The sequence below is a fragment of the Pan troglodytes genome, chromosome 5 (assembly GCF_028858775.2).
Source record: "Pan troglodytes isolate AG18354 chromosome 5, NHGRI_mPanTro3-v2.0_pri, whole genome shotgun sequence".
NCBI lineage: Eukaryota > Metazoa > Chordata > Mammalia > Primates > Hominidae > Pan > Pan troglodytes.
The window spans coordinates 166,509,865-166,523,116 of NC_072403.2; the positions used below are offsets into that span (position 1 = coordinate 166,509,865).

The 13,252-nt window shown below is 40.7% G+C and overlaps 1 pseudogene; it reads left to right on the forward strand.

Annotated features, from left to right (window-relative positions):
- The first annotated feature begins 11,949 nt into the window (after nt 1–11,949).
- LOC100611186 (mitochondrial transcription rescue factor 1-like) lies at nt 11,950–12,681 on the forward strand (annotated as a pseudogene).
- Nucleotides 12,682–13,252: the final 571 nt, after the last annotated feature.

A 13,252-nucleotide genomic window follows, 5' to 3' on the forward strand; every position in this document is an offset into this window, starting at 1 on the left:
CTGCAGTTAAAAGAAGACCAAAGGTTGGCGGGTGTTGAATACTTGCCCACAATAGCTGCATCTCACGTAGTGATTTAAGAGTTCTTTTAACATCAGCAGCAAACTAAAACACTTAAACAAAAGGGCCTTTGTGTGATTTTTAGTAACAAAGGGATCTAGAACGACCGTCTTAATACTACATTTCTTATTTTTCCCAATCTTACATGTTATTGAAATAACTAATTGGCACAAATTAAATTTTCTTTCTTTTTGGAGTATATGCAGACAATGACCTTACTACTTGTTATAAATCATCTTCCAGCAGGGGAAAACTAAAGAAGCAATAAGAAAGGTTTTTTGTCTCCTAATAAATTTTATGACAAGTTAAAAGCCAGGGGGAAATACAAAAATAAATAAAATCCAGCCCAGATTTCAAAGGCATTACAACATAGTCCAAGGGTCAGGCAGCCCAAGCACTGTAGCTGTGATATAAGGAGATGTTAGGGCCTTTGCCCATTTAACAACGCACCGCGAAATTGCAGAACAAAAAGTTTTGTATTTTCATTAAAATTTTAGGTTAAAAAAAGGTGTTAGAGCCTTTGCCCATTTAACAACGCACTGTGAAATTGCAGAACAAAAAGTTTTCTATTTTCATTAAAATTTTAGGTTAAAAAAAGGAAAGGAGGACTGAGAATGCTTATATCATATGTTATTAAACTCTGCCAAACAGATTTAGCTATAATCACTAAGAATTTTAAAATAGCAAATCCTATATTTAAGAAGCTCATCAGTGAAATAAGAGTTCCTTGTTTTGTATGTTTTTAGCTTTTAAATACTAAATTCTTTCCCCAACCACAGGTTTCCTTATGCTAGATTCTGGTACAGTGGATTTACTTTTATACAGTGGCAAAAAACGTGGGTGCACTGCACAAGAATTATAAAACATCTTTTGGGGAATAATTAGAAAAATAGATACTGTGAGTTAGGAAGAGAAAACATAGATAAAGCAGAAGCTGAGGGTTTTGTAATAAAGCCTTGTATAGATCATGGACATAATGTTAGAGAACACGGGAAAGCAAACCTGATACTCAAAACTGTCTTTCTGCATGTTAGGAGGGCAGGAGCTGAGATGGATTACAAAGATTTGTTCATGCTGGCATGAAGCTATTGTGGGCAGAGCCAAGGCTACACAACCTTGTGTCCTGGGAGCAGCTAAACATAAGGATCGGGAAACTGAGCAATGCCTAACTGTATGGAATAGCTGAAGTAAATATTTCTCTGAACTTTTTCCATCTCAGGCATTCAGGTCTGCCTCTCCGGGGACCATGCTGGAAAGCTAAGAGACTGTAACAGCTGTGGGTCGTGAAGCCAGAGAGGCACTGAACAAATGCATGGAGGACCAGAAAGGGGAAAAAAATACTATAGGATCTATTTTTTTTAATTAAGTAAAACTAATTTATTTGAGATCTTAGGAAAGGAGGAGAGAAAGAGCATCTGATGACAAGAAATGGTTCGTTACTCATTATTAGTTGAACATGGATAAGATGTTAACAAAAACATTTTTATTTGGTGTACTCTTATTTTATTAAATGTAAAAATATGTAAAGAGATGTTTTTATATAAATGCTAAGTAAATTTTTATCACACAAAAGTTTTCACTTAACTGAATCTCTCTTGGGTTTGCACATAATTAGGCTTGTTTTATACAGAAAAGCCTCTTATGGGCCTCTTTTATAGAGAAGGAAAGCATTGAAATTCCAGTCTTAACAGAAGAGTGGTGAAAATACCTCCACTATTTAAGTTGAGAGCAGAATATTGATACTTGGCTCCTTTGCCCAATATTAGGACTATAGAAAGATATGCACACACACACACACACATACACCATATATATCTATATATATATGTATATATATCTATATATGTATATATATCTATATATGTATATATATCTATATATGTATATATATCTATATATGTATATATATCTATATATGTATATATATCTATATATGTATATATATCTATATATGTATATGTATCTATATATATGTATATATATCTATATATATATATTTGATCATGACAATAGTAAACCCTTATTTACACAGGCTATGGTTATAGTGACTTTCTTAACAACAGTCAACTTTTGCTTTAGCTATTTCCTTCAATGGATCTTTTAAAAATTGTTGGTGGCTGGGGATGGTGACTCACACCTGTAATCTGAGCACTTTGGAAGGCCGAGGCAGGAGGATCACCTGAGCTCAGGAGTTTGAGACCAGCCTCCTGAGCTCAGGAGGCAACATGGTGAAACCCCGACTCTACTAGAATTACAAAAAATTAACCAGGTGTGGTGGCGCATGCCTGTAATCCCAGCTACTCAGGAGGCTGAGGCACGAGAATCGCTTGAATCTGGGAGGCAGAGGTTGCAATGAGCTGAGATCGTACCACTGCACTCCAGCCTGGGGGACACAGCGAGACTCTGTCCCAAAAAAACAAACAAACAAGAAATAAAAAAATTAAAAACTATTTGTAAAGATATAGCCATGATTTCCTTACAAAAGTTCCTATATTAATCTTCTGAGAGTTCGAATACGCTATCTCCCACGCCTCCACCCCTTCCTCTCATGGAAATCTCCTCTCCTTTAACGATGTTGGCGATACACTTCTCCGTGGTTAGACAGCCACACCAGGAGCACCCTAACTAGCAAACCTTGCAATGATTCCATTTTCCACACATTCAAAAACATCTGTAGATTTTCAGAATTTTCTGAGAAACTTTGCAATTCTCAAACTATAACTGATCTTTCAACTCCTGCAGAAGCTTGTGAAGTTTTCGTACCAACTACTCTTCCTAATTTGGTTGTCATTAGCTACAGTTAGTAAATCTAAGGATACAATATATTAAGTCATAGCCCCCGTCTCCCATCTGTATTTTGTTTTCCCATACGGTGTTAAGTTTCTTAACTGTGAATTCTTTACTGTAGTGTTTTCTTTTCTTTTCTTTTCTTTTCTTTTTTTTTTTTTTTTTTTTTTTTGTGAGCCAGAGTCTCACTCTGTTGCCTGGGCTGGAGTGCGTGGTGTGGTCTTGGCTCACTGCAACCCCTGCCTCCCGAGTTCAAGTGATTCTCCTGCCTCAGCCTCCCAAATAGCTGGGATTACAGGCACCCGCCATGACACCCAGCTAATTTTTTTGTATTTTTTTCAGTAGAGATGGGGTTTCACCATGTTGGCCAGGCTGGTCTCGAACTCCTGACCTTGTGATCCGCCCGCCTCAACCTCCCAAAGTGCTGGGATTACAGGTGTGAGCCACTCTTGCCCGGCCTACTATAGTGTTTTCTATAGCCTAAGTCTAGGAGGAAGAAGACAACCTAGTAGAGATACTGGGGTTGCAATCTACTAGGACTGCAATTATCTAACAGTGAGCCCCATAATCACAGGACCGGCCTAAGTTACGATCCAGGGATGGGAGGGAAAATAATCCCTCTGAATACATCGTAAAGGAAGAGTGGAAGACAAAAATGCAGTGTATTTTTGAATTCATTCTGACATATTTAGTTCAATGTACTAATTTTTATTGTTTTCCAATGAGATACATTAGGCAGGCATGAAATAAAATTCTCATGATGACCAAAACCTATCCACTTGAAACATACAGAAATCAACATTTTCACCGGTGACACAATATTTTTGAGAGAGAAATTTATTTCAAAATTACTATGTCTCCCTTTGTGTTCATTTTTGGGAAAATTGTAAGTTTTGCTAATGTGTGATTTCTAATGTGGTACATTTGCCTTGGTGTACTCTTCATAAACCTAGGCCGTTTTCTTGGCTTTTATAGATTTCTTTCCTACTAGGGTGAAAGTTTATTATAATCTTGTAGCCAGGGACCACATCTTATTCATCTATAGAGATGATGCCCCATATTACATGATACAAAGGGTTATGCAGTCAATTCTTATTAACCCTTTGCGAAATGAATTTTCTTTACTTTTAATAAGCTTTTGCTGAGCGCTTGTCACTCAAAAATCCAAGTGTTATTTCCATTCCATTTCACAGATGAACAAACTGAGGCTCAAAGAGGCCTAGTAAACTAATGCAAGGTCCTCCAGTTAAAAGTTGAGCCAGAATTCATACCGACGCAGGGTAACTCTAGAGCCCATGCTCTTTTTACCTTTTTTTTTTTTTTTTTTTTTTTGGAGAGAGAGTCTCCCTGTATCGCCCAAGCTGGAGTGCAGTTGCAGGATCTCAGCTCACTGCATCCTTTGCCTCCCGGGTTCAAGCAATTTTCCTCCCTCAGTCTCCTGAGTAGCTGGGATTACAGGCATGTGCCACCACGCCTGGCTAATTTTTGTATTGTTAGTAGAGACGGAGTTTCACCATGTTGGCCAGGCTGGTCTTGAACTCCTGACCTCAGGTGATCTGCCCGCCTTGGCCTGCCAAAGTGCTGGGATTACCTGTGTGAGCCACCGCGCCCAGCTGAGCCCATTCTCTTAATGACCTCACTGTATATATGCCTCTTCCTTATTGATTTATTCGATTAAAAATATGTTGAGTCACTGCTGTGTGCTGAACTCGTTCCAGATGTTGGAGAGAGACAGTGACGCAAAGGACCAGACCTGGTTCTCACAGAGTCTACACTCCGGTGTGAAGGGTCTGAAAGTATGTGGGAAGCGGGAGAGAGGAAGAAAGAGGAGTGGAACTGCCGACCCACTCTATGGGAACTCTGTATTGAACCATTTGAGGAAGGGCCAGGCTGTTTCCCAAAAGCAGCTCCACCATTTTGTATTTCACCAACCAAGCGTGTGGGGTGCAATTTCTCTACATCCTCGCCAACAATTCTCTAACATTTTGATTGTAGCCGTGATGAGATGCATTCTAAATTTCTGATATAATTACTTCTAAAACAAAACCATCGAATCATGTCAAATCGATCTGACTTAAAAGAGAAAGTCTTTTTTTAATTAAGTCAAAAATTTATTGACATTCTGATTGCGAAAAACTCTAACATTGCTTTTAATTTATCATAGGAGTTACTTCCCAAAAATGTTAATCACAGCTGGATTGAAAGAGTCTTTGGGAAATGGGGCAATGTTGTTTATGTAAGTATACCACATTATAAGTCTACTGGAGATCCAAAGGGATTTCGTTTGTGGAATTTGAAACAAAAGAACAAGCAGCAAAAGCAATTGAGGTAGGTCCAGATCCTTTTGAAGAAAACAATTTCTTTACCTTCCTGAATTAGTTCCCAAAGATTCCTGTTCTCCTCCAGAAGGAGCTCTGATGAACCTCGACACAGGCTGCAGAGCTCCTCTTTGTGTTCCTGTGAGGACAATGGTTGTGCCCTACCAGGCACTTAGTGTCCAGGGCACCCACCAGCTCTTTGCAGACAAGTTTCCCAGATGGTCTTTAAATGATCGACCAGGCTCGCTTTCATGGCAAGACCCTTCCTCCCACGGCTTCCCCCCTGCTGTGTCAGTGAAAACAAGGTAAAACATTAGCTTTGTTATTCAGCCAACAGAAAGCCTCTGGGAGGTGTATGCTGATTTTCTTTCTTTTCTATACATTTACATTTTACAAGGGAAAGTAGATCACCAGCGCATTTAACTTTGACCAGAAAAAAGGCACGCCTTTTTAAGTGGCCTACATAAGATCTGTGGTCATTTTTAGATTAAACAAATGCAAAATACATTATTTTATATCGGGGCATATTTTTCTATCTTAAATACAATTTTTACTTTTTACAAGATGCGTTCCAACTCTTGGGAATATTTATTATTAAAAACGGGGCCTAAAACAAATAAGCAGTGTGTAATAAGCAAGTGGTATGTCCACTCAGCAACTGAGTTACCATATAGTACATAAAGTAACTGTAATCCCTGAAACTCCCAGTATACACAGCTAACCTCAGCCAATACATATTCCTGAAGAGAGATTGATACAAGCCAAACTGTGATATCTAACAGGAACAAAGAACTGACTGTATACATTTGGACTCCCCATTTTACTTTGTTATGATTAAAGTATTGCCTTTAATGCAATAAAAAAAAAACAAGCATATTTGCATTCAAGCTCAAAAAAGGAGTAAGGCGGGATTAAAACCATGGCTTCACGCTATTTTAACTATGAAAGAACATCAATCAATAAAACGTAACTGAAAAATTCTTACTTGAAGAATTCTTTAGATAGCAGTAACATCAAATTCTTGTTTTATGTTTTTTCACTTAGTGTTCTGATTCACAACTATTTTTTTCTTATTGGCAACTCCCACTGACTCCAACTTAAATAAATAAAGTTTGTTTTGAGATGAGTTTCCATGGTAAGACACTACTTTAAAGCCTATAATGCACTCAGTATGATACAGTTCCTCCACATTTTCTTTTCGCCAGATAGGTAGAATATCTCACATTCCCCTTACAACAACTTTGTAGCTTTCTACATAACACTATATTAAAATAATACTTCAAATAACTTGTGTCTCTCATCGAAAAATCTCGCAAAACTTGGTTTCATTAATAAACCCCTTCGTGGCCAGGCGCGGTGGCTCACATCTGTAGTCCCAGCACTTTGGGAGGCCAAGACAGGCGGATCACCTGAGGTCAGGAGTTCGAGACCAGCCTGGCCAACATGGTGAAACCTTGTCTCTACTAAAAATACAAAAATTAGCCGGGTGTGGTGGCACACACCTAGTAATCCCAGCTACTCAGGAGGCTGAGGCACAAGAATCACTTGAACCCGGGAGGCGAGGTTGCAGTGAGCCGAGATTGTGCCACTGCACTCCAGCCTGGGTGAAGGAGTGAGACTCTGTCTCACCAAAAAAAAATAAAAGTAAACACCTCCCTGCCCTACTCACTCCAAGCACCATGAAAGTATAAACTTCCCTTTGCTGAAAAGGTTGAGGTAAAAAGATTAATAATTTTTCATACAGGAAAAGACCTTTGAGATGATCTGTAGGCCACCGGTTCTCAACATGGGGTGCTCAGACAATACGCAAACTTACGAGGAAGGCAAATTCTCAGGCCCCACCTGAACCTAGTGAACCAGAAACTTAGGGGACATTGGGCACAGCCAAGTCCTTTCTAACAAGCCTCCAGGTGATTCTGATGCATGCCAGAAAGTTTGAGAACCACTGATTTAGGCCAAATCACCAATTTACAATGGAAGCCTCTAAACTACTGACAGGTTAGTGATTTGCCTAAAATTGTTAATGTCAAAATTGAGATTAGATTCCAAGTCTCTTAACTTCAATTAGTTCCAGTTTGCAGACTCTAACACCGTGAAATACATCAAAGAAAATCTCAACTCCTTCCCCGCTTTGACCCTACCTGAGCAGCCATACCTGGTTCAGAGTTTCCAAGTTCCAAACAAAACGGGAATCAGCAAAGAGAACTTGGTGATACTTGTTTGCAAAATCCTGCCCCAATTCTTTTATTTACAGGATCTGTTGTATAGTAAACAGAGTATTGAATTGAACCCTGGAGGGTTCCATTCTGGTTCTGTCCCTAACCACAACACCACCCCCCTCCTCTTACATTGTCTATGAACATAAGAGAGATGTATTAGATTGTACAGTATGCAAATTTAAGATTCTCTAGAGCTCAGAAATTTCATGATTCCCTGAGCCTGACTGCTAAACAAGTTTTCTCATTGTCACCATGTCAGATACTATAAGTCCATTTTCTGGTGACCAGAACATCTGGATTCCTAATGCTTTTATTTCCCCCTTTTCCTCCATCCCCAACCTATGCTCTATACAATGGCTAATGTGCTACCATTGTTCAAATGTCGAACCATAATATGGTTGTGATCATGAAGGCAGAATTTAAAGAAGGAATCGTAAAATTAATCAGGAGATAAAGATTGCCAAAAAATAAACATTTTAACTTCCTCAAGAATGGAAATTGAACATGCTTGGAGGTTCGAGCTGAGTTAATCTCAGAGTTTACTCTATGGATTTGACCACAGTCCAAAAAACAGCAAGAAATTTTTTTTTTTTTTTTTTTTTTGAGACGGAGTTTTGCTCTTATTGCCCAGGCTGGAGTACAATGGCATGATCTCTGCTCACCGCAACCTCCGCCTCCCAGGTTCAAGCAATTCTCCTACCTCAGCCTCCCGAGTAGCTGGGATTACAGGCATGCACCACCACGCCCGGCTAATTTCGTATTTTTAGTAGAGACAGGGTTTCTCCGTGTTGAGGCTGGTCTCGAACTCCTGACCTCAGGTGATCCGCCCACCTCGGCCTCCCAAAGTGCTGGGATTACAGGAAGAAATTATCTTTAATTATTAAAGCAAATAGTGTTCTAATATAGATTAAAATATTGGCAATTGGCAAAGTCTGCTGCTTTCCAGCTTGCTCGTGTGGCATCATTTATTGATAGACACAGAACTCAATACAGAGGTGTCATTAACATCTACATAACTTATATCTTCACTTCAACTGAACAGGAATAATATGGAAAATTGTATCACCTGGACTGCCAAAGAGAGTCACAGCAACACAGAGAAGACTATATATTCCAAGGATTGCAATCATGTTGCTCTCTGCTCATATTTTCAAACCGAGAATCTGGATAGAACATGAACAGTTGGATTGTGGATGCATTTCTTGTACCTTAAATCGGGGAGAAAGCATCACTAAAAAACTCTCACATAATCTCTTTCCATCTCTTCTTATGAGTCTTCTACTAACTGCTATTAACAGGAAAAGGACACTTTCCAAGATAGGCCAAAAAGAGCTGTGTTGTTGAAGATGTATTTTTCTCCCTCTCAGCAGAGACATTACTTCCTAACTGAAACATAAGTCTAAAGTCATAAATTCATTCTGGATATCTCATTTCTGTGGAACAAACCCCCTTTTTTTTTTTTTTTTTTGGTTTTGTTTTTTTGAGACAGTGTCTCGCTCTATTGCCAGGCTGGAGTGCAGTGGCGCCATCTTGGCTCACTGCAACTTCCGACTCCCTGGTTCAAGTGATTCTCCTGCCTCAGCCTCCCAAGTAGCTGGGATTACAGGCACGCACCACCACACCCAGCTAATTTTTGTGTTTTTAGTAGAGACGGGGTTTCAGCATGTTGGCCAGGATGGTCTTGATCTCCTGACCTCGTGATCTGCCCCCCTCAGACTTCCAAAGTGTTGGGATTATAGGCGTGAGCCACCACGCCCTGCCCAAACCCTTTTTAAGGATAAAAAACTTTAACAAATAAAGAAATAAGTTAATGAAGTCTCGAGTTTCTAAATTAAATTTGAAAGTATGTGAAATTAACAAAGGGAAGGAAAAATAACAGTCCTTCAGGAAATTTCACAAGTTGTTTCATTAAAATAAGCTACAGTGATTTATAGAAAAGAAAAACTGAAATCAGTATCACAATGGATTAAATTAGCTTCTTTTGTTAATAGCTACATGAAAACACTATACATTTTTTCTTTTACTTATTATTTTTTAATAGAGATGGGGTCTCGCTATGTTAACCAGGCTGGTCTTGAACTCCTGGCCTTAAGCAATCCTCCCATCTCAGCCTCCCAAAGTGTTGGGATTACAGCCATGAGCCACTGCTCCCAGCCATTTTATTTTCTTATAGAAAGAAACTAAGAAGTACAAAATATGTTTAATTCACTTAATTACGTCATCCAAAAATCATGGACATTGAGAAAATAAAAGCACAGTATTTCAATGGTGCTATTATGCATATTAGTTGTGCAAAGGAAACTACCTAGAAGGGAAATTTGTAAGTAGTTCTTTAGGATTTTTAAGTAGTTCTTTAGGACAGGAATATTTTATGCATACTAAATGCTGTCAATATATGTTTTCTTAATGGGTAGAAAAAGAATGAACTGGGTAACTAAATCTATTAAAATAAATCCTAATTGAGGCCTAGTGCCATATAAATTCATTATTTCGTTTATTTATTTATTTATTTATTTATTCTGAGACAGAGTCTCGCTCTGTCACCCAGGCTGGAGTGCAGTGGTGCGGTCTCGGCTCACTACAAGCTCCGCCTCCCGGGTTCACGCCATTCTCCTGCCTCAGCCTCCCAAGTAGCTGGGACTACAGGCACCCACCACCACGCCTGTCTAATTTTTTGTATTTTTAGTAGAGACGAGGTTTCACTGTGTTAGCCAGGATTGTCTCAATCTCCCGACCTCATGATCCGCCTGCCTCAGCCTCCCGAAGTGCTGGGATTACAGGCGTGAGCCACCACGCCCGGCCTATTCATCTATTTTGAGACGGGACCTTGCTCTGTCACCCAGGTTGGAGTATAGTGACCCGATCATGGCTCACTGAAGCCTCGACTTCCTGGGTTCGATCGATCCTCCCACCTAAGCCTCCGGAGTAACTTGGAATACAGGCACATGCTACCATACCCAGCTAATTATTTTATTTTATTTTTTTGTAGAGATGGGGTCTTACTATATCACCCAAGCTAGTCCTGAATTCCTGGGCTCAAGCGATCCTCCCGCCTTGGCCTCCCAAACTGGCGGGATTATAGATAGGAACCACTGTGCCCAGCTGCCATATAAATTATATATCGAAACACTGCATGCCAGCCTATTCCTCACTCCCTCTAATTGGATATGACCTAACCCCATGGCCCTCTGTAAAGGAAACCTACATATGGATTGGAAGTAAATTGGCATCGGAACCCTTCTGTCCCTTTCACACAGCACAGTCAATTCAGAGTCCCCAGCCTGGACCAGGCTCACGTCGGTCTTTGCCGTGGATGGGGAAGGACAGTGTCACTAGAGAAGCCTCCTACCCAGGGCGGCCTGGGAACAGCTCCCTTGAGTGCTGTTTTCCTGTCAAGTCTTATCATTGTAATAGGACTTCTGTTGTTTTTGGACTCTGTACAGAGAGATTTTCAGTTTTCAATGAAACAGTTGGCTTAAAAAAATGCTTCAAGGGGGAAAAAAACATAACTGAATCACAGCAAGGCCCTCAGAAGTCATAGCCCTTGATCTTCCTTAGCCTCCTCGGCGGCAGCTTTCTAAATATTATCACTCTCCTGCCCCCAAAGCCACTCCTGCCCCAGGCCCCTGCCCTCGGATCATTTCCTCTCCTAGTTCACCAAGAGAACATCATCCAGAGAAAGGGGCTCCCTCAAGCTTCCTCTGTCCCCATTGCAAAGCTCTTTTTCTCTCCCTACCTGCTATGGTGCCGGGCATTATGCCAGGCCCTGGGCACTTATGAGCTGTGTGAATCCCAACAACAAGCCTCTGTTTTACAGAAAAGGCTCAGAGAGATCCCGGAATTTGTCAAAGTCATAGACTGTTTCTCTGTTTACATGTTCCATTCCTTCTTGTCTGGGCCTAAAAAAAAGCATCCCAATCAAGTCTTTTTCTTTTTTTTTTTTTTTCAGGAGGGGGACAGGATCTTGCTCTACTGCCCAGGCTAGAGTGCAGTGGCATGATGACAGCTCACTGCAACCTTGAACTCCTGGGCTCAAGCAATCCTCCTGCCTCAGCCTCCTGTAGCTGGGACTACAGGAGAACACCACTGCGCCAAGCTAATATTTTTAAAATGTTTTGCAGAGACAGGGTCTTGCTTTTTGCCCAGGCTTTGATCAAGTCTTAACCTCCCTACACACACACACACACACACACACACACACACACACAACAATGCTGAACCCATTTTCCCACCCCTTCTGGGGACTTCTTTATCTATCATTCAATCCTCTTGCAACTTCCCTTTTATTCTGAGCCAGGCTTCCCTTTAATGCCACATCCAAACCCATCAAGTCCTGATGGAATTCCACTCAAAAACTGTCCTCAGCTCTACCACTTCCCAGCATCTTCACTGCCAAAACCTTAGGGCTAGTCCAAGCGCCAGCAGCTCCTGCCCCGCCCACTGCGGGCCTCCTGACTCTTCTCGCTGAGTCTCCTCTCATCTCCAATAGACGGTTCTCCAACAGTAAGCATTGTGGACTTCAGAGGAAAAAAGGAGTCTGTTCGGAGGCCCTGACATACAGGTTATAAGTGCCATGGCTATGACTAGTGTCAAATTGCATGCTGGTGTTTTAAGAAAGCCAGATACCTGGATTGGACTCTGGGGTGTTCTCTGAGGAACACCTTCATCACACAAACTCTGTACTTCCTGGAATCAGTACTTGTATTTTTCTAGTACCAAGTTACATGCACCAAATTATAAAACACTTTTCCATAACATTTTCTCACTGAGACTCCCGGGGCTTTTAATATCTCTGGAATATTTTTTTCCATTTTCCATAAGACTCAAAAGTAATATAAGCTCTACAAAATCTAGTAAAAAGTATCGGCAAAAAACAGGAGATGAGGAGGACTCTGATGCAGAAAGTGATCAGAACGAGATGAGTGAGCAGGAAGAGGAGCTTGAGGATGGCCTTACTATAGCAAAGACTATCAAGACCTGGAAACAGTAGTGCGGTCTTTTCAGGATGACGTTGTCCTGAAGACAAGCCTGGATATTGGAAGAAACAAAGTGGGAGATGCATTCTGCAAAGGTGAATTCAGGCTGAATGGGGAAAAATTATGGAAGAAAAGCAGAATGGTCAAAGTGGGAGATACATTGGATCTTCTCATTGGAGAGGATAAGGAAGCAGGAACAGAGACAGTGATGCAGATTCTCCCAAAAAAAAGTGTTTGAAGAGAAGACTGAAAGTGACAAATACACAGTGGTATTACAGCAGTGGGAAAACTTAAAAATGCCTAAGAAGAGAATGTCTAAATAAACGGATTTCTTCACCAGGCATGGTGGCTCACTTCTGTAATCCCAGCACTTCGGGAGGCTAAGGCGGGCGGATCATCTGAGGTCAGGAGTTCAAGATCAGCCTGGCCAACATGGTGAAACCCCATCTCTACTAAAAATACAAAAATTAGTTGGGCGTGGTGGCATGTGCCTGTAATCCCAGCCACTTGGGAGGCTGAGGCGGGAGAATTGCTTGAACTGGGGAGGCAGAGGTTGTAGTGAGCTGAGATCACGCCACTGCACTCCAGCCTGGGTGAGAGAATGAGACTCCATCTTAAAAAAAAGAAAAGAAAAAAAAGAAAGAAAGAAACTTCTTTTGCCTTCCACAGCTCTGTCACTTTTTCCCAGTTGGCCATTTTACTAACATTCTTTTTTCTCAGTCTTTATCATTAGCCCTTTTCTCTACCAAAAATATATGTTCTTACTGTTCATTGGAGGGGATCTCATCCATCCCAACAGCTTCATTTATCACTCATATGTTGAAAACTCTCCAATCTATATCTCCTGTCCCAATCTCTTTAGCTCCAAGTAGATACCCACAATTTGCAAGACAT